Genomic DNA, 20,646 nt, shown 5'->3' with positions numbered 1-20,646 from the left:
GCCTTTGACACAATCTCCCATAGCACTTTAGTACATAGGCTCAGGGAGATTGGTGTCAGGGGCAACGCCTTAAAATGGTTTCAAAGCTAACAGAACGTGTTACAACGGACCAGGTGGGAAACACTGTCTCATGTAGTCAACCGGTCAAGATGGGAGTGCCACAGGGTTCCATTTTGAGTTCGACTCTTTTTAATCTGTACATGATGCCACTGGCCGGGGTGATCAGATCGTATGGCTTTGATGTCATGTCGTATGATGACGACACGCAGATCTTGGTCACCCTCGACCCAGATCCATCAGAAACTAAACAGCGCTTCAAAAGTTGTATTTCCCACATTGACAGGTGGATGAGCTCAAACCATCTCCAACTAAATGGAGGTAAGTCTGAGATTATGCTCTTTGGCAAAGCTAACGAGCATTGATCTCATGACTGGTGGCCCCTGAACCTTGGCTCCTGTCCAACACCCAAACCAACAGTTCGAAATTTAGGCTTCCACATGGACAGTCAGATGTCAATGAAAATCAGATCAACCATATAGTTGGCTCATGTTTTGGAGTGATGTGAAATCTCCGAAAGGTTTTCAAATGGATCCCTATGGAGGCCAGGAAACCACTAGTACAGGGCCTGATAATAAATCGTATGGCCTATGGAAATGCCCTATTGTCCTTGATAAACAAAGGCTATTTGACTAAACTCCAAATCCTGCAGAACACTGCGGCGAGATTGGTTCTGAACCTTCCTCCTAGATCCCTGTCTGCCCCCTGTCTGTGGTCTTTACATTGGTTTCCTGTTAGACAGAGAGTCCTGTTTAAGACCCTCTGTTTGACTCATAAAAATATGTATGGAAAAGGCCCGGGTTACTGGTCCAAAAACCAACGATGGTACCAGCCTGGTAGGTCGCTCAGATCGAGCAATGAATGCCTCCTCACGCCCCTCAGAATCCGCACAGCAAGACATAGAGGAAGGTCTTTTTCCCATGGAATAAACTCCCTCTGAACCTACGCACCATTTCAGATCATAACTGTTTTCCAAAACAATTTAAATCTTGGCTATTTGACAACTAAACAAGTATCTTATCAGCGCCGTCTGCAAGCGCCATGAGACTTCCGAGTGATATGTGCGCTATTCAAATGCCCCTGATTTGATTTGATTTGATATGTGGCATACGATGACACTGAGTGGTCGGTGGCACAACTAGGTGCATGTTGGCATTGTCCTGGATGGGCAACATCACGCATGTTATTATTTGTATTTAATTCTTGTAGAGCGCATGAATACCCAGAGGGTTTCCCAGTACTGCAGAGGCACATGACCTCATCAGTATATGTATGAGGGTGTGGTAAACAGTTAGGTACATGATAGCATTTTCTGGCATTGGATAGACCAGAGAGCATGATGGAAGTGATTGACGTGGTACACACCAAGTCGGATGGTGGCTTTGTCTCCCTGGAGCACACCAAGATGGCATTGCCTGGTACTGAACACGTTCAATCACTTGAAAGCATTATCTATAAATATGCAATAAACATTAGCACATGATAGCATTTATAGCATGGGGCACACTAAGGGGATGATGGTAATGACTTTCTTGGGGGAGACATGTGCCCATGATGGCAATGACTGACATGTGGGTGACATAAGATCAGATTTGGCATTGGCTACCAAAGGGAACACCAGAGTGCATATTGGCATTAATTGCCATATGTTGTGACTACTGAAGGAAATAATGGCAATGGCTTTCCTACATCTAAAATGAAAATGGAATTTGAGAACAACTTAAGTATATTTCATGAAAATAACAAGCAGAAATATTGTGACAAAATGAGTAAGTTGGGGAAACAAGACATTTTTTTTATGGGGAAATGGGTGTATTTACTAAACAAACAAACAAGTTGATAATTTGGCAACAAATGTATGTTATATTCAGAAAATGGTAAGCTGATGTTATGGGGTAAAATTATTTTAATCATAAAAATTAAAAGAAGGTGTTTGGGGACAATGAGTGTTTTTCTTCAGAAAATGTCAAGCTGGGGTGACAGCTAGAAACCAATTAAGTGTATTAACTGGAAATGTAAGCCTAGCCGTTAGGAACCAACATATTTTATTTCCAAAAATTTTATAAGCTGAATTTCAGTGATACTTTTATATGATTTGGGTTATTTATTGCAGATGTTGTAGCGTCGTTTATTTAGTGCTTGCTGGTGTGGTGTCAGGATCAAATTTAAGGAACAGTTTTGATAAAGTGAAATCAAAAAGAATTAACAGATGTCTGCCCGTGTGCGTATGTAATAGTTCCCATCTTGGAATGTATAACAAAAGGCATTTCCAAAATACGGCTGCTACTGCTAGCAGTGCGCAAGCAGTATTCAACACACTACAAATGGCAGCAAGGGTCTAGTAGCAGACAGGTGAGCTGTGGGGCCTTGCAAAAGTAAAAATGTATATATTTAAAGTTGTACAAAAGTGAAACGGTTATTTACTAGTTTGACCTTCTAGTTCATGGCACTGAAGGATACTACTTTTATGGTCAATGTGCACATTGTGCACAGGCAAAATGTCATTATGCCTGCGAGGGGAGTCGGTGGCTGGCGGGTTGCCCCAATGCAGCATGCTCTGATTGGCGCCCGCAAAATATGAATGACAATACAAGAGACCAATAGCTGAAAAGGGTTGCCCAATAGTTCCTGTATGTATGTACCTATAACTATGTATTTTCTAAAGGTTATTTTGAAAAAACAACAGGCTCGGCTTACTCCAGGCCTAAAAAATAAAAATGTTACCATTGGCCCACCTGCCTGTCAAGCCGACTGCTCCCTTGTGTCTCCTGTACTCTCTTCAGAAGCTGTAAGATGTCAGTCAAACAACAGCACACGGAAGCATATCGTTCATTTTCACATTGCTGACTACGTGATTTTCTGTAAGAACAGCTGCGTAGAAAATCTGCACAGCAGCATGACTCAACTGTCTCATCTGTTTCCTACAGTGATGCAATTGCACGTGATTGTTACAGGGTCGGACTGGGACAGGAAATAGGCCTGGGCACCAGAATAAAAGTGTCTCCCATTAGTGACTTGGATAGTTAAAACATAGGCCCATATTTGCCAACTGGGCAGTTTTGAACTTGAGTAAAGACATGCTTTGTAAGTGTTTTTGCAAGTTATGGAAAACTACACGGATTTGAGCTTGCTGCTGGCAATGTTTGAGTGAATATGAGGGAACTCTACAGAAAAAATAGAAGACTATAAAACAGGCCCTCAAATGGGAAAACAACCAGCCCACACACTGACCTGCCAGAACAGTCAGTTGGGACTTGCCTGATAGCCCAGTACACCATTCCGACTCCAGACAGTCCTTCTGCAGGCTGCTGGTGACTGCTTGTTTTCTGTTTGCAAAGTGTAATAGCAGAGCATGCCTGCAGGGCCCGATTAAACCCTGTAGAGGCCCCTAGGCAATCAAAAATGCCCCACCTCGCAAATTACCTCCTAATACTCAATGCACTGGATTTTTTTTACAAACTGCCAGCTGCTAGAAGACGAGCTTTTAAGAGACACACTGATATGTTTGTTAATGGGTCCATTACATTAATACTGTATTTTCTCTATAGAGTCTTTAATTTACAGTTTTCTTTTCTATGAGTTGATTCATTTTTTCCAGCTTTTGTAAAGAACATTTAAGAAAGCTTGATTGTAATTTTCTTTCAAGATCAAATCAATATTACTTTGATGCATAATCGTGGGCCCCTAAAAGGAGTGGGGCCCATGAACCAGGGCCTACTTTGCCTATTTGGTCATCTGGTACTGCATGCCTGGAATGCCCTCCATTGGAGAGTGAACGCGGCCAGAGGCTTCAACTGACAAAGTTGGCTATAAAACATACATGCTGCAATTATAATGTATCGTTTCTTTGACAGTGCTGAGCATTAAATATTTACTTGCATATAATTGATGTTATAAACACATTAGTGCAATGTACTCCAGGGTGTAAGCAAACTGAAAAGATTCATAACTGGATTTTTGATTGAAATAATATATTAACCCAAATGTTTGCGATGCGGGTATTCACAACCCCTCTTAGTTCCTGATGTTATGGTAGCATCATAGGATTCACTTGTAATCCTATCAATGAATAAGAGATGGTGGAATATTCCACTCCCTGGTAATCACAGTGACTCTAATGAGAGGAAGTTTGCTAATGACAAAAAACCATGAGTGTGGTGTAGTCTGAAGGATAAAGAAAAAGCTGTTCCTTGCCAGTGATGACCTGATGAAAATCCCTTCAATGTTGTGAGTAGTTTAGTGTCTTGACTGGTAGTAGGTGTGAGCAGATGTACTGCAGCACAGACAGAGGCCTTTCCTCACAAAGTCACAAAAGAGCTGAAATGAGACACCAAAGTGATGTAGGCTTAAAGCGCACCATAGAAAGTCATCAACTTTAGTAACAATGGGGTAACCCAGTATCCCTCAGAACCTGGGCAGTCATATACAAAGATACAATCGGTTCTGTCGGGTAAGTATTTCTTCAGGCAATTTGTATCAATCTAGACATTATTCAAAAAAGAAACAAATCAATCATAATAAACACAAAAATGGAACCCATATAGGGTATTATTAAGAGCTTTTATAAATTGCATCATTCATAATTACCCAATTTGCCTTTGCAAGGCTGACAAATAGTGAAATATAACAAGTGACAAGGTGAAATTTGGTGCTCAGTGGTTTAGTGATGGTGCGTAATATATTCAAAGTGGTTTTTCGGGGGGAAAAAAAGGGGGATGGATGGCCAGAAAGACAAGTATTTCAGGTAAGACTGCAAACTGAGTAAGTGAGTTTCATCACAGAATCCTTCAACTGGTCCCGGAATTAGTATGGGCATTGGCAGGGGTGAAGAGCTTCTTAAGTGATGAGCTATATTTCTCATGCCAATGAGAAATCCCAGTCCAACTAGTAGTCTCTGGCTCCACTGATCCCCCCATCCCTCCTTCATGCCCAGCAGTGTCACTTTGGGGTCCGGTCCACTGTGGTGCCCAGTATAACAGTGAAAGAAGCGTATATCATCTGCCATTATCATTGGATGGGTCTGCAGTCCCATACCATGTGAAATAAAGATGGCAGGCTCCTCTCATCCCACCGCGTACATTCAAGGTCACTACACCCTCAATCCCCCACAGCATACTGGGGCTTCAGTAGACTCTATGAAAGTAACTAAAGTGGATCATTTTGAAGTTGGAGGGAACAGCCAGGAACCTGACCTCCTTTTTGGCCTTCTGTCAGTCATCATCATCTAGTTCTCTTAAACTTGGGCCCATGAGGCTATTATTTTCCCAAATGATTTATTGAGTTAAGCGCATTCATCAACTAGGTTCCATACAACTTTGAGATCCTTGTACTCCCCAAGGTTTCCATGGTTTGTTTTATTTTTAGTGAATTAGAGTCTGGGACCTTCTCTCACTTTTCTTCTATATGTCGTAAGGGCATGGCAGAACTGAGATTTGTGTAATTGGAATTCCTCTGCAAAGTGATTGCAGAACTTCATATGATCTAATGCCTACACATGGCCCAAATTTGAGATTACCGATGAGGTCCTAGGGTCCGAACCTTTCCAGCTACACAAACCACTTTAGCCAACTGCCAGTCCACAACAAGATCAGACTAGTGAACTTATTCAACCAGCTGGTGGATCAAAGCTCCTCCCGCTAGCACAGGGTCTGATTTGTGTAGCCAAATCCAACCTCACCTCTGAATCAAGCAATCTCCAATAGGGACCAGCCCAATTGAGTAGGTTTCCGGTTTCATACGTCTTTATTTTGATTTTTGCATCATAAAAGACAATTGTACAATAAGAGAAAAAGGATACATAAAACGAATAAAAAAACACCATATGTGCTTAAAAACATTGCATCATTAAAAAGGAATTAAACAGTATATTAAAGACCCAGTGTATGAAATACCCAGCTAAAATTGTCAATCAACTGGCTGCAGGTGTCTGGCTCTGATAATCCACGCCCACCCCAAGTACTTGGCCACACCTATTACCACCATCTCTGAGGTGTTGGTACGTAACGCCCACAAAGCCTCAGTGCTCCCTTTGATTTTCATTCGACAACAGATAGGCCTAATCCATTTAATTCTGGGGGCATGATAAGCTGGACATGCAAAAATGAAATGACCCACACTCTCCCTTTGATCAACACACCAAGGGCAGAGATCATTAGAATGAGCTGACCAATTTTTGGTAAAGGACCTTACTGGTAGGGACCCGACTCAAAACTGATGGTAGAGTTTTTTATCTAGAGTTTTTGTAATAACGTCCCAATAGTTCTCCAGAAGAGGGTCCAATTTATGGGCCAAAAATCTACCTGACAAGCTGGTAGCATCAGATTGCACAATGGATGGAGGTTTAACAGATGCCCAGTAAAGTGCTTTAAAAGCTTGCTTCGACGGAAAAGTAGAGGACCCCGGAGAGACCCACAGGTCATTAAGACCCATGTCCTCCAAAATTAGTTTCACCTCACGTAGCCAAGGAATGTTACTAAAACCCAGTGCTGATCTCACGTCCGCCAATTCGCTGGCAAAGAGACTTAGATCCGGTGACGTCCAGATCCGTCTCCACAATGCCACTAGCCGATAACGCGCCATCTCGTTAATCGGTTTGCAGCCCATATCCAGCAAGAGTGGTTTGATTGGTGTGGATTGGGGAAGACCTACCAAATTCCGCATGAATTTATTTTGTGCTTTTACCAATGGCGATAGGTCCTTGTAACCCCAAAGGTCAGCCCCGTACAAAATGGCAGAACTAATCTTGGCTTCATAAATTCTAAGTGCTGGTTTAACCCGTTTAGTTAGCGAAATTTTTTGCTCCTGAATTAAGCAGCCCGTAAGGCGTGCAAATTTTAAATGGAGCACATCAATCTGGGGTTTCCAGCGGAGGCGATAATCTATGGTCACTCCAAGGTATGTCATAGCCTCCACTTGTTCAAGGCTGACACCATTCATCGTAACAGAACTTTTAATAGGATGATTTTTGGTTAGGACCATGAATTTGGTCTTGCTCACATTTATTTGCAGATCATTTAATTTGCAGAACTCCTCGAACCTATTTAGTGCGGTTTGCAACCCTCTGCGTGTCTTCGAGAGGAGCAATGTGTCATCTGCAAAGATGAGCATTGGGAACTTAGACCCACCTAGGCATGGTGCATCCGTGGGGGTATCAGCAAAAAACTTCACCACCTGATCAATGAACAATAGGAAGAGGGTGGGTGCCAGGACACACCCCTGACGGACACCTCGTATTACGGGAAAGCTGTCCGTCACCTGCCCTTGGCCTCCCCAACTTACCCTGGCAAAATTGCCCTCGTGTAATCTAACCACAAGGTCTAGGAGGTCTAGCGGTAATCCCAAGTTTCTCAGGACCACCCACAATTTAGCCCTTGGCACAAGATCAAAGGCCGACCTCAGATCTACAAAGGCGGCGTAGATGTGTCCACCGCCCATCAGCACCACCTTCCAGTATATCAGAGAGAATCTGAATACCTGGTCGATGGTGCTGGTGCCTGATCTGAACCCCGCCTGTAATGGGGAAAGAATGCTTTCCATCTTCATCCACCCCTGGACTCTGGCAAGGACCATCCTGGCAAAGATTTTTTGTAGGGAATCGATTAAACTGATGGGGCGGTAATTCCCCGGTACCGAACGGTCCCCTTTTTTGAAAATGGGAAGAATTTCCGCCCCTTTCCAGGACTCTGGGATCCTTGCCCCTTTAACGATAGCATTGGCAATCAGGGTTATATAGGGAACCCAAAGTTGGAGGTTTGTTTTAAATAGGTCCGCCGGAATAGAATCCATCCCTGGGGCTTTCCCCGATTGAACCAAACTGAGAGCAGACTCGGTATCAAGAGTCGTAAAGACCAGCGAGTGACTATGGACATGGTGCATAGGTATCTGCATCCCTTGCCCATTAAGAGGTTCTAAATTGAGATCCTTAAACTGTCGTGAATAAAAGTCCACCCAGTCTTCCGCAGACACATGGTTTACTGGGATTTGAGAATCGGGGTTCCTACCCCATTTCACAATTTCCCAGAATTTTGCCTGGTTCATGGATAAGCAGGCCTCAAAAAGATTGGACCAATGGCACTCGTCCCACTCTCTCTTCGCCTCCCACTGGACTTTTTTGTACATTTGGCATGCCGTTTTAATATCACTAGTGACCCTAGATTTAATAGCTTTGATTAGGTTACTATGTGCAGCCCTACAGTTCTTATTATACCATTTTTTCCGGCAACCCATTGCCATCTCTTTCCCTTGTTTGAGCGGTAGAGTCAGGAGGGCCTTAAGTTTAATGAAACACTGTTCATGAAGATCACTGATCTGAGGAGCAGCATCCAAAATGGACGATAAATTCAACATGGCACTCAATGTCGTCGAAACTTCCTTTGATATGCCATCTAGCAGAGTAACATCCTTCACGGCCCTACACCATTTGACCCTTCTTCTGTCATTGGTCAGGACGGCCTTGGCCGTTATGCATGGAGCTAATAGGGGCCTATCCGGATTGCCTGGGAGCTTCAGGCGTAAGAACAGTGGGTTGTGGTCACTTTCTGGGCGAACCACAACTTCCATGTCAACCAGGAGTGACCAGTATTCCATTTTAATCAGGATATAATCTAGTCTGCTTTTGCTAACCCCATTATCAAAGGTGGGATGACCAACCTTGTCGGAGGTCGAACGCCCGTTTGCCGCTCTCAGACCCCACTCCAAACACAACCCTGACCAGTGAAGAGCGGCCTCAGTCCCTTCTTGATATTATTCAAGGTCAACTTCGGAATATTCCACACTGCATCTTCCTCGGACCCCAAGTCCTCCCCCTCGCTGAACAAGGGTTCGAAGGTGCAGTTTAGGTCCCCTGCTACGAGAATTAATTTGTCTCTCCCAATTAAATCGAGGTAGGAGTCCAGTTCGTCTACAATAACCGGACAACGCCCACTGGGGCGGCCTCGGGCATAGATATTAATAACTACTATGTCCTGATGATTTTTCTTTCGTAATTTAATTCCCAGGAGATCTAGGTTATCCACTACAATTTCTGTTGGATTATAACCAATAGACTGCCTAACCCAGATCACTAGGCCCCCTGAAGCTCTGCCTTTGGGACCCTGAATCGCTGGTATGTAAAAATTTAGAAACCCTACCCGATATATTGGATCAGGAGCCCAACTCTCTTGAAAGATTAGAATATCAAAGGTGTCAATAAAATCTGTCCAATCCTCTGAACCTACACGCCCCTTTAGCCCTGCGATGTTCCATGAGGCCATTTTAAGTGGCACAACCTGACCGGCGGGTGCAACTTGATCCGAAACGCACTGTTCCAGACTTAAATTCCTATCAATACTCGATAGACAAGCAGCCGGCCGGATACCATCTTCATGACTCACAAAGGCTGTGTCCAACCCCTTCTTTGGGTTTTCTCCCTCCATACTCGCAGCCACATTACATACTCCATCACCCCCACTAACATAATTGTTACATTCACTCCCTCTGTCAGGTGCGGAATTGAGTCAATCAATACCCTCCAGGCCAGAAAGAGGTTCGAAATGGTTAAACAAGCGAGGGTAAAAAGGGGAATGTGGGAACCCAACAGCTTGGGATCTCCCAACTAAACTATTCGGCATCAGAGAGTTGGCAACGGGCACACTATATCTTTTGGGGTAAAAATAGCCAAGACCCAGAGACTGCACATCACCCACCCTCCCAAACCTTGCTTCTCTACGTATAAAGTCCACCACCCAAGGATCCCTAAAATGTATAATAATACAATCCCCTTCTAAATCCTTTGCACAATATCCCACCCAGTCAACTCTTCTCACATTCAATATATCTGTAGCAGAGGACGGTGGAAGGGGACGATTTTTATTTAACCAAAAAACAACTTTGTTTTTAAGATCCCCATAAGCTTCATTTTGGCCCTCCCTAAAGGGTGAGACACCTGTTAGGACAATCGTATAAGGGGTAGTTTCAATGGGTAAGTCTATGCAAGGGGGTCCCCGTTTATTAGCCTTCAGTGGGGGAAAGATAGAATTAGTAGTTGCACTCCCCACTGCTCTTGTACTTATTTTGGAATGCGTAGAAGGTATGGAGCCACCCCTCACATGGTCCTGGGAACAAGTTATAGGTGTAGGCATGGAGCTACTTGGCAGGAGCGGGGGATTGGATTTAGAGCTGGCCTTCTTAGGTTCCGAAACCTGTATACTTGTTGCCGGTGCGGGAGTAATAGCATTATGAGGATTCCTGTCCCCGAGGCCCATGCAAGCAGAATTATTTGGGGCTGGCCGGATAGTGGCTGGCTTGCCAGAAGCTAAGACGGGCTGCTTACTGATAACAGCTACTCCCTGAGTTTTGGACTTACTAGAGCTAATAGAATTAGACGAAGCCACTTGGTCATTAACTAACTTTTTTAACAAACCAGTGTTGGTATTAACAAGGTTCTCAAGAGTGTCCAATTTTTTTTTTTTCAGAACAATCTTTATTATCATATCAGGAAAGATTGCAAAAACATTCCACGGTACTCCGAACCCCGGAGGAGCCATGAGCATAAAATTAAAGTACAGAAACTTGCAATCAATGTAGCAATCGACATTAATCAGTTTTGTCGAAGAACCCCCCAACCTCACCACCCCACCGAAACTACCCTCCACCCGGGTCCCCCCTAACCCCAAACACGATGTCTGTCCATATTCGATAATGCAGTCTATACGAAATTAGCAGTACACTCCTACCCTCGCCCAGGTCCATCCAACAGCTGCTCACCCACAGCATCTTGTTGTGTCGGCGGCTCCAGCCACAGCCCCCTATAGTCCGCCCACCTCTTCCAGATTTTGAAATGTTTCGTAGGGCAGCCTCGTGCTTCGAACACCGGGCGTTCTAAGCTCATACAGTAGTCCAATCCCTGCTTCCAGGCCTCTATCGGGGGAGCTCGAGAGTTTTTCCAGGCACGGGCCACATCCCTTTTAGCCACCACTAGGCCTAGGAGTAACAAGTGTCTTTTATATATGTTGCCTCCCACCTGCTCTAGAACATGTAAGAGACCCAGCTGTGATGTACGGGGGAGTGTCCAACCCAGCACCTCATCCAGACAATCCCAGACCCGCTTCCAGTACCCCTCCAATGCCCCGCAGGACCACACCGTATGTATAAACGAGCCCACCTCACGGCTACACCTCAGGCAGTCAGGGGAGGCAATCAGACCAGCCCTATGCAATCGCTCTCTCGTGTAATAGGCCCGGTGCAGGTATTTAAACTGAATGAAGCGTAATCTCACTGCAATTGCCGTTTCCCTTGGGGCTGCTAGGGCCTCTCTCCAACTCTCCTCATCTAATTCTCCTACATCTCTCTCCCATAAGGACCGCAATTTGTCCAGGGAGGAGGAGCAGTGGGTAACGAGGGATTGATAGATGCGGGATATTTTTTTATCTTCCAGTTCCCCCATGAACAGTTTGGCTTCCAGGGGGCTGAATTCTGGCAGGGACTCCAGTCCCTCCAAGGCAGGAGAGATAGCGTGTCTAAACTGTAGATATTGAAAGAATTGGGAGTTCGGCATATCATATTCGTCCCTCAGAGCCTGGAATGATTTAAGGGTCGTTCCCCTCATAACATGTCCCAGTGTCGAAATCCCTATTGCATCCCAGCCGCGGAATCCCCGCAATGCCGCCAGAGCTGGCAAACGGCCGTTGTGCCACAGAGGAGTCTCCCGCGTCAGTGTGTTCCACCACCCCAAACGTCCCAGCGCTCTCCGCCACACCTGAAACACCACCTGTGTAACCATCGGAAGTTTCCTTCTTTTTGCTGCCGAATAGAGGAGCTCATGTAGGGTATCGGGATCCATCAGATACCGCTCCAAGGCATAGGCCGGATCACTGCGGTCGCCATACCACCATTCGTTTAACACCAACAGGTGGGACGCTTGGTAGTAAGATAATATATCTGACGTTGCCAGGCCACCACAATATGTGGACAAGAAGCAGGTACGAAGCGCCACCCGGACAGCGCCCCCAGCCCAGAGAAAGCGACCCAGTGCCGAGTTGACCTGACGGAACCACTGTGGCGAGACAGGGTAGGATGATTTTGTAGTTGATATAGTAGACACGGGAGGGCTACCATCTTAAATATGGCGGAGCGGCCATATATATTGAGGGGCATGCGGGACCATGTCTTCATATCCATTCGAACTTTGTCCCACACCGGAACGATATTGCGTTCCCACGAGACTACCGGTATATCCGACAGAAATACCCCGAGATATTTAAGGCCCCCCGCTGCTACCCGAAGGGCCGACGCCCAGTCACCAAGCGCTGCACCATCTCCTAGTGTCCATAGAGTAGATTTCTGTACGTTAAGATTGAGCCCCGAGACCTCACCAAATATCCTCATAATTTCAAGAACTCTTGGGCCCGACCTATTAAGGTCAGTGAGAAAGAACAGCACGTCGTCTGCATAAAGAGCGATCCTATCCGACGGCCCCGAGTCCCACTCAAACCCCCTCATCTGCGCATCTATGCGGACCCACGCCGCTAATGGTTCCATGGCGAGAGCAAATAAATATGGCGAGAGTGGGCAGCCCTGACGGGTACCCCGTCCAATCGGAAAGGTCTCCGAGACAGCACCCGCCACTCGGACCGACGCTGTTAAATCAGCGTACAGCAGCGGAACATAGGAAAGAAAGTGGGGTCCAAGATTCAGCTGCGACAGAAGCGCCTGCAGGTAGACCCAGCTCAGGGAATCGAACGCTCGATCTATATGCGCTAGCAGCAACGCGGCTTGGGCTCCAGTAGTTTTCATCATTTCCAGCGCCGCTTGGGCTCGCCTGATATTATGCCTAGTGGCTCTGTGTGGCATAAACCCAGCCTGGTCCGGGTGAACCAGGGTGGTAATTAGCGGGAGGAGGCGGTTGGCAAGGGCCTTGGCGAGTATCTTTGCTTCAGTATTCAGTAATGAGATAGGGCAATATGATTCGTGGCGGTCTGGGGGTCTTCCCGGTTTGCAGAAGACCACTATCTCGGCGTGCCTCCAGTCTACCGGCAAGCGGCCCGCCTCCTTTGCAGCGTCCAATGCCCTCCCATAGGGTGCCCCGAGCTGAGTATGATATTTCCGAAAGAACTCACATGGGGACCCGTTAGGCCCGGGGGCCATCCCAGCGTTCAACTCTCCTAATGCTGTTCCCAATTCCTCCGCAGATAGAGGGAGCTCCAGGCTGTCACGTTCCTCATCGGAGACCCCACGCGGCGGGAGATCCGCCAAAAACTTGTCAACCTCCGCCGCCGGAAGGGAGTCCCTGGGGGAGTACAGATCCGCAAAATAGCTTGCGAAGCTGTCAGCGATCGCCTTAGGGTCCGAGAGGGAGCCACCGGCTCCATCTCGTAGTGCTGGTAATGCCGGCGCCTGAAGTGTGCCCTGGCACAGTCTGTATAGCATTGTGCCCGACTTGTCCCCCCACTGGTCGATTCTGCTCTGTGTCGCAAACCACACCTGGCGTGATTCCTCCAGTTTCAAGGAAGCAGCATCTCGCTGCGCCTGCAGTAGCCGCCGAACATCCTCCTCCACCCCGGTTTCTGCACAGGAGCTCTCTAGGGTACGCACACGGTCCGCAGCCCTCTCCAGCTCCGCTCCGCGCAACTTACGAGCTCCCGCACACCAGGCTATATCTACTCCCTGGAGTGTGGGTTTCAATACCTCCCAGAGGGTCATGTCGTCCACTCCCGATCCTTCATTTTCAGACCAAAAGTGGGCGATTGCTTCCCGCATATGGGATTGATACTCATCCTGCTGAAGGTGCCAGGTGGAGAGGCGCCATCGAAACGGCTGCCGTCTCCTGTCCAGGCGGAGATCCATGGCAATGGGAGAGTGATCGGAGAGCCCACGCGGCAATATGGTCGTCGTTTCTACCCTTCCTATCGTAGAGCAGGGAACAAACAGGTAATCCAAGCGAGAGAAGGAGCCATGCACCGCCGAGACATACGTGTAGTCCCTACTATGTGGGTGTTGATAGCGCCAGGCATCCGTCCAACCCAAGCTCCGCACCATATCACACAACTTCGTAGACGCGGTCGGCGGCAGCCCACCACTCGGTCTAAAACGTTCCACCGTACCATCCATCACATCATTCCAGTCCCCTCCAACCGCCGCCAGAGCATCCGGGATCTCAGACCAAACAGCTAACATTTTCTCCACCAGGGACCACTGCAGCGGGGGCGGGGGGCATACACACTGCCAAAAACAACAGGCTCGCCATCAATCGTTCCCTGAACAAACACATATCTACCCTGGGGATCGACCCACTGTGTAGAGTGTATGTATGACACCCTCCGATGAATCAGAACCGCAACACCCCGTGACCCTCTGACGAACCCTGCGTGGTACACCTGTTGAAAACCAAATCGCTGCAAACTAATGGTCTTGGTACCCAGGAGATGGGTTTCTTGTAATAAGAGGACATCTGCCTTCTCCCTCTTCCCCTGCTTCAGCACAGCGCCCCTCTTAATTTTATCGAGCATGCCCCGAACTTTCCAGCTCACTATCCGCAGCGCCACCCTGGGGAGCAGCGGAGCTGGGCCTCTATCCACCATCATTTGAGTACGTGTAAACTCGCCTGGGCCTATGGGAGTGAGTCTGCCTACACCTTAGCAATCGAACCAGCTGGACCATCGTGTAACCATGAACTATTCCTGAATACCCCAAACACCCGCTGTCCCCGAACGCCCCACCCCAAACCTGGGCCGAACTCAACTTCTCGAACCTCCACCACCCCCCCTATACCTCAGTAACATTGAAGTATCTGTCGCGGTGCAGGCGAGCCACCGCCCCCAACGGGAGGTCAGTGGCCACCCACTCCAATGGATCCCCATAGACCAACCCCACAACCCCAAACTAGACCCTTAAGGGGTCGATTAGCACCCGTGGAAACCCGGACTACTGGTACCCTGAGGCAAATGTCCGCCCTGCAGTCCCCCCCCCTCACCCCCCCTCACCCAACATCACATACCAAAATCCATAGTTTTGTCCAATGATGGCGGTGTGTTTTGAGGACGCCAGTTACCCCGGCAGGGCGGCTCAGGGCCACCCGCCGATCTCACTTCAGTGCACCATGGAGTGGTTCACCCCCATTCACGAGTCCACAGTCTGATGATCTGGAGAAGCGGTCCCCTCCGCAGCAGCCTTCTTGGCGGGGGATCGTTTAGTGGAGCGGGACCTCCAATTGCTTCTACTTCGAGATCGTCTATGCGTCTGCTTCGGCGCCGTCGAGGAGGATGAGTCTGAATCCCGGGCCGGCGGAGTGTGCGGCCGGACCCGAACCGTCTCATCTGTCCAGTGGAATACTTCCTCCGGAGAGTTGAAGAAGAGAGTGCGGGACTGAAAGATCACCCGCAAGCGGGCCGGATAGAGCAGGGCATACTGGATCTTGAGGCCTCTCAGGCGAGCCTTGGCATCCGCGAAGGATTGTCTTTGGCGCTGTACTAGCTTTGTGTAGTCTGGGAATATTAGGATTTGTTGGTTCTCACACATGAGCGGTTCTTTTAATCGAGCCTGTTTCAGGATAGTGTCCCGGTCATGATAATTGAGCAGCTTGGCTATCACCGCTCGTGGTCGCTCCCCGACTGGAGGTTTAGGAGCCAGCGCCCTATGGGCCCTCTCAATGACGAAGCAGCGGGAGAGGGACTCCGGTGGCAGCCAGCCCTCTAACCAGCGTGTGAGATAGGCCTCCATATCTCCTTTTTCACAGTCTTCTGGAAAGCCAACAAAGCGTAGGTTATTGCGCCTTGCCCACCCCTCCGCATCCTCCACTCGGAGCGCCAGGCCCTTCTGGATACCCTCCATGGCAGCAACCTTCTTTTTTAAAGTCACGACATCATCTTCCACTCCAGTGATCCGTGTTTCAGCCTCCGTGATTCGGGCCACCGCGTTGCGTAAATCCTGGCGCAGTAGGGTCACATCCGCCCCAACAGCCCCTATCTTTGCGTCGAGAGTGTCCCTGGACTGGGTAATGCCGCCAAAAGTGTAGCATTATCCGGCCCCTGGGGTGGGGGGCCCCCGGAGGCTCCAGCTGTTCCCCCTGTGCCGGTAAATTTGTCAAGAGTGGCCTGTTTTGAGGTTCCGCTGCCGCTCCCGCCTCTGGTCATGGTTGGCAATCGGCGGGGACAAGGTTACGAAGATGCCCCTTCGTGGACCCCACTGCGACACTCCCTCCACTCGATGGGGCCCCTCTCCGCCAGTCTTCGCACCGAGGCCCCAGCCGTTACTCCCCCCACACACCAGTTTCCGCAATACAGATAGCAAGCAGGCAGTACGTCCACGCAGTCCACCAGCAGCCGTGTCTCCTGGGCTTGTGCAGTCCCACCACACCCCCAGGTGCGGTCCGTGGCGTCACTCTAGGCCGTGAAGGGAAATGCCGGGGCGGTCCCCGAGTCCAGAGTCCCCCCGCTTCCCCAGTATACGCTGCACAGGGACTATGAGGCGTCGCGCGTGTTCCGCAGCACAAGCAGGGGGGCCCCCCAGACAGGTACGCCGTGGCCCGACCCGACCACCGATGCCCAGAAAGTGTCAGCCCAGGCTATGAGAGGGGCAAGCCTCGTGCGTCACAGCGGCCCAAGACCACCGCGGCCCGACCTGACCGCCGTGTCCCCAGAACCAGCTTCGCGACACCAATATCGCCGATTCCCAAACGTGTAGTTGCAGCGCAGGCTACCTTGTTCCAGGGCGACGTTGTGTATGGGCCCTCTGCCCAGGCCAGGCCCAGCCGGTCCCAGCCTCCAGGCCCCGTCTTAGGCCTCCAGTGTTGCGTCAGGGCCGACGAGGCTCCACACAGGCTCCAACGCTCCTCCCAAGGTCCCGGGGGTAGAGGCGGGTCGCACCCTCGCTCAGCCCGGCCGGCCGCCGATACTCGTCCCGTCCCCGGGGCACCTCCAAAATCGAGGTCCCGGCTTCTGCAGGCAGCGTAGGCCTCACCTTCTACGGGGCCCGCTGCGGAGCAACACCACCACCGACGCGGCCAAAACTTCCTGAACGGCTATCGGATATCTTCCGCCACCCTTCCTATCTCTGGGGAGGGTTAGGCAAGGGGGAAGGCAGGATAATATTGTCAGGAGAGTGGCGGCGGGACGGAGCTCCACTAAGCCGCGTCCGCCATGTTGGCTGTCGTAGCCACCAAGAGTGTCCAATTTTGAATGCATGAGTCTAGTTCTTTCCAATAGGGGCAGCATAAGTGTTTTAAATAGTACTTCCATTTTACGCTGTAGGCCCTCATCACCACTATAACTCACGGGATAGGAATCCGAAGACCCAGGTTGTACTTGCAGAGAGGGTAGGGGATCCCTAACAAACAGAGGAGACTGTGAGCAGGTGTAAGCTTCAGGAATAGTTGATGGCTGGGGAGAGCTGATTATTTTAGATATTTTTACTTCGTTTTCTTTTGCAGGGTAAATTCATGGGCGAGTCCCCGTTTGATGAAGAGTCTAATTGGGATTGACTTACCAAGTGTACACTCCCCCCCGCCATACTCCTAGATAACTCACTAGAACTCGAGTCACTGTCGGAGGGAATCAAAGACAAACCCTCCGCCTCACAGTGTATATCCACCAATACAGGAACCAAAGATGGAATAGTGCCTGATGCCGAATCTTTGGGACTAGGCACCGTGGCAAGGGGGCCTAACGAGGACCGTTTCCCACTAATGAGGTCAAGTGAGAGCCTTTTTTCAGCAAAAGCTATCTCCTTCTCCAAAATTCCTGTCGCCTTGATAATGAAAGCATCCAAGGGGCCAGTGACCACCCCCTTAGTAGTCTGTAGTTGAACAGATCGTTCCTTTCCGGAGCGCAAAGGCATGATAGCAACAACTAGTAGCAAAAGGGGAACAGGTATTTGGTGAATCCACAATAACTCGCTTTATAAAAGAGGAGAACCAGGGGAGGTGGCCCAACCCAACCTCGCCCGACCGCGGACGGCCGCAGACGGCCCCGCCCTTCTCCCGGGCTTCTCCTGGGACGCTCCCGCGCAGCGGTGGTGAGTGCTGTTAATAAAAGATTGTGGTGCACAGGGGGTGGGGCAAGCAGGGAGAGCGGGCCAGGTGTTACGAATTGGCCAGGCAGGGACTCCTGGAAAATAGAGTCCCTGCAGTACCGCTCGCAGCCCTGCTGCAAAGCCCCAGGACTCCCCAGTCACCACACAAAGTACAGGTCCCCCGCTGGCTTCCTCGGCAATGCGGGACCCGCGAAGCGGGTCCGGCGAGGAGTAGACTTGTGGAGCAGAAGACAAACAGCCCAGCACAAAGGTCCGAGGGAGAGGTCCGGTCAGGGCAGAGTCAATGCGTTATCAGTCCCGCGATAGCGAGGGTCAGAGCAGTTTTTCAGTGCAACCTGTGCGCAGGGGGCGGGGCAAGCAGGGAGAGCGGGCCAGGTGTTACGAATTGGCCAGGCAGGGACTCCTGGGAAATAGAGTGCCCCATAATCATTATTTTGGGATCCCAACATCAAACAGATACGACACTCTATATACTCATGATGACCTGGATGAGGTGGACTGACTGTCATTTGTATTGACCTCCGATCCCTCACTTGACCGATCAGACACCCAAGTTTATCCTAATATAATATGCAAGGACAACCCCGTAACAACTTCTGACCTGTCAGCTGTCAGATCAACCAACTCTGTAACAACGGCGATAACACACTGCCCCGAAAGCCCCCCTTTAGATCACGTTTCTACTCCTTCCATACCTGAAGCAAGTAGTTCTCCTACCTCTATAGAACTCTATCCCTCACCCACTACCAGAAGCCAACCGACAGACACAGCAAGTTATGTTAATTTAAAACAGCACCCCCTAATTAACACGACCACGGAGTCAGTGATAGATCGCAACGAGCTCCATTCCATTAAAATCTTGTCATGGAACATCGCAGGACTGGCTGCTAAAGCTAATGACCCGAATTGGGTAACTTTGGTCAGAAATTACACCATATTGTGTTTCCAGGAGACCTGGCTTGCAGATAATATCATCTTTATTGAGGGATACCAAAGCTTCTTTGTCCATGCATCCCCCTCACCTAGTGGAAGGGCAAAGGGAGGCCTAGCAATATTCATCAGTCTGTCTCTTATATCCCAGATAAAAAACATACAGCAGGATAGCAGGAACATTCAGATACTGGAGCTCAGGAAGGGCAAAAAAGCATTAACCCTGGTTAATTTCTACAACTCTGTTACATCACCAGGAGAATGTAATATCGTTAAACTCCAAAACTATCTCTATGACAATTCGGCAAAGCTATCCCGGGACAAAATAATCGTCGGTGATTTTAACACGCATATCTGCGGAAACCCATCTGTGACAACCTACAAAGGCTCAGAGTCAGGGTCCTATATAGATCATATACTCCTTTCAGCTGAGGTGGTAAACTTGGTCCTAAACTTTAACATACTTGAAAGCACTTATAGTGATCACAACCCGCTTTCACTTGACCTACAACGCGGTCCTTTTGTACGCCGGAAAAATCATAAGGACCCTGGAGTCCTAAAATTGGTTAACAAAAATCGCCGTCTGAAATGGTCCACGATAAATAGCGACACCTTGCAAGAGTCTGTTATAAAGAGTTGTGAACATGAACTCAATCTTTGTGCCTCCAATATCATACCCCCCGAATATATTTGATCTGCCTTTGCTGTGATTACAAAAAGAATTGATCAACTGCTTTCCGTACCAATAAAAGGAACAATTGCTCAACAACCACGGTGGTTTGATCATACTTGCTCATCTTCCAGCCGAAAACTGAAAATTGCCCTTAAGAATATACCAAGAAACCCCGCACTTATCAAAGCCTTACGTTTAGAATACAAAATAGCCTTGGCATCACGGAAAAAGATCATAAAAAGGAACATCTGGGAGTCCTTGCTTGATCCCTCAATCTTGGGAAACAGCTCGAAGTTCTGGAGCATAATCAACAAGCCACTGTTTGACGATCCTAATGCTACCAGCCTCGGAACTGTTATACCAGAGAACGAATGGATCTCCCATTTCAGCTCAATATTTGAGAGTGACGTCCCACAAACAACACAAGTTTTTAAATCTCCTGAAGGTGCACCATTGCACTTTACAGTCAAAGAAACTGAAAAAGGGATCCGTGGCCTAACCAGCAACAAGGCCCCGGGCCCGGATGGTCTTCCCCCGGACTTATTCAAATCAAACATCCCCTTCTGGGCTCCAATCCTCACAGTGGTTGTTAACGCTGGGGCCGCAATTGGGGTACCAAAGACCTGGGGAGCCTCCACCATCGTTCCAGTATACAAGAAGGGCGATAGGACTAATGCAGCGTGTTACAGACCAATTTCTCTGATAAACTCAGTTGCCAAAGTAGTGGGAGGGATCCTTTTAAATAGGTTCAAAAACAAAAAACAACAACATAATGGCACCCGCTCAATATGGCTTCAGACCAGGGCATTCAACAACAACTCAATGCCTGAATTTATATTTAATCAGTGGCAAGTACACCATGGCCCGCACTGGAACATTATATATGGCCTTTATGGACCTTTCATCGGCCTTTGACTGTGTTGACAGAAGCAAACTTTAGGACGTCTTACTGAATATGGGAGTTGAAACTAATTTGATTAATT

This window comes from Lissotriton helveticus, chromosome 7, assembly GCF_964261635.1.
Source record: "Lissotriton helveticus chromosome 7, aLisHel1.1, whole genome shotgun sequence".
Classification (NCBI taxonomy): Eukaryota; Metazoa; Chordata; class Amphibia; order Caudata; family Salamandridae; genus Lissotriton; species Lissotriton helveticus.
Note: the sequence above shows the minus strand (reverse complement) of the source record.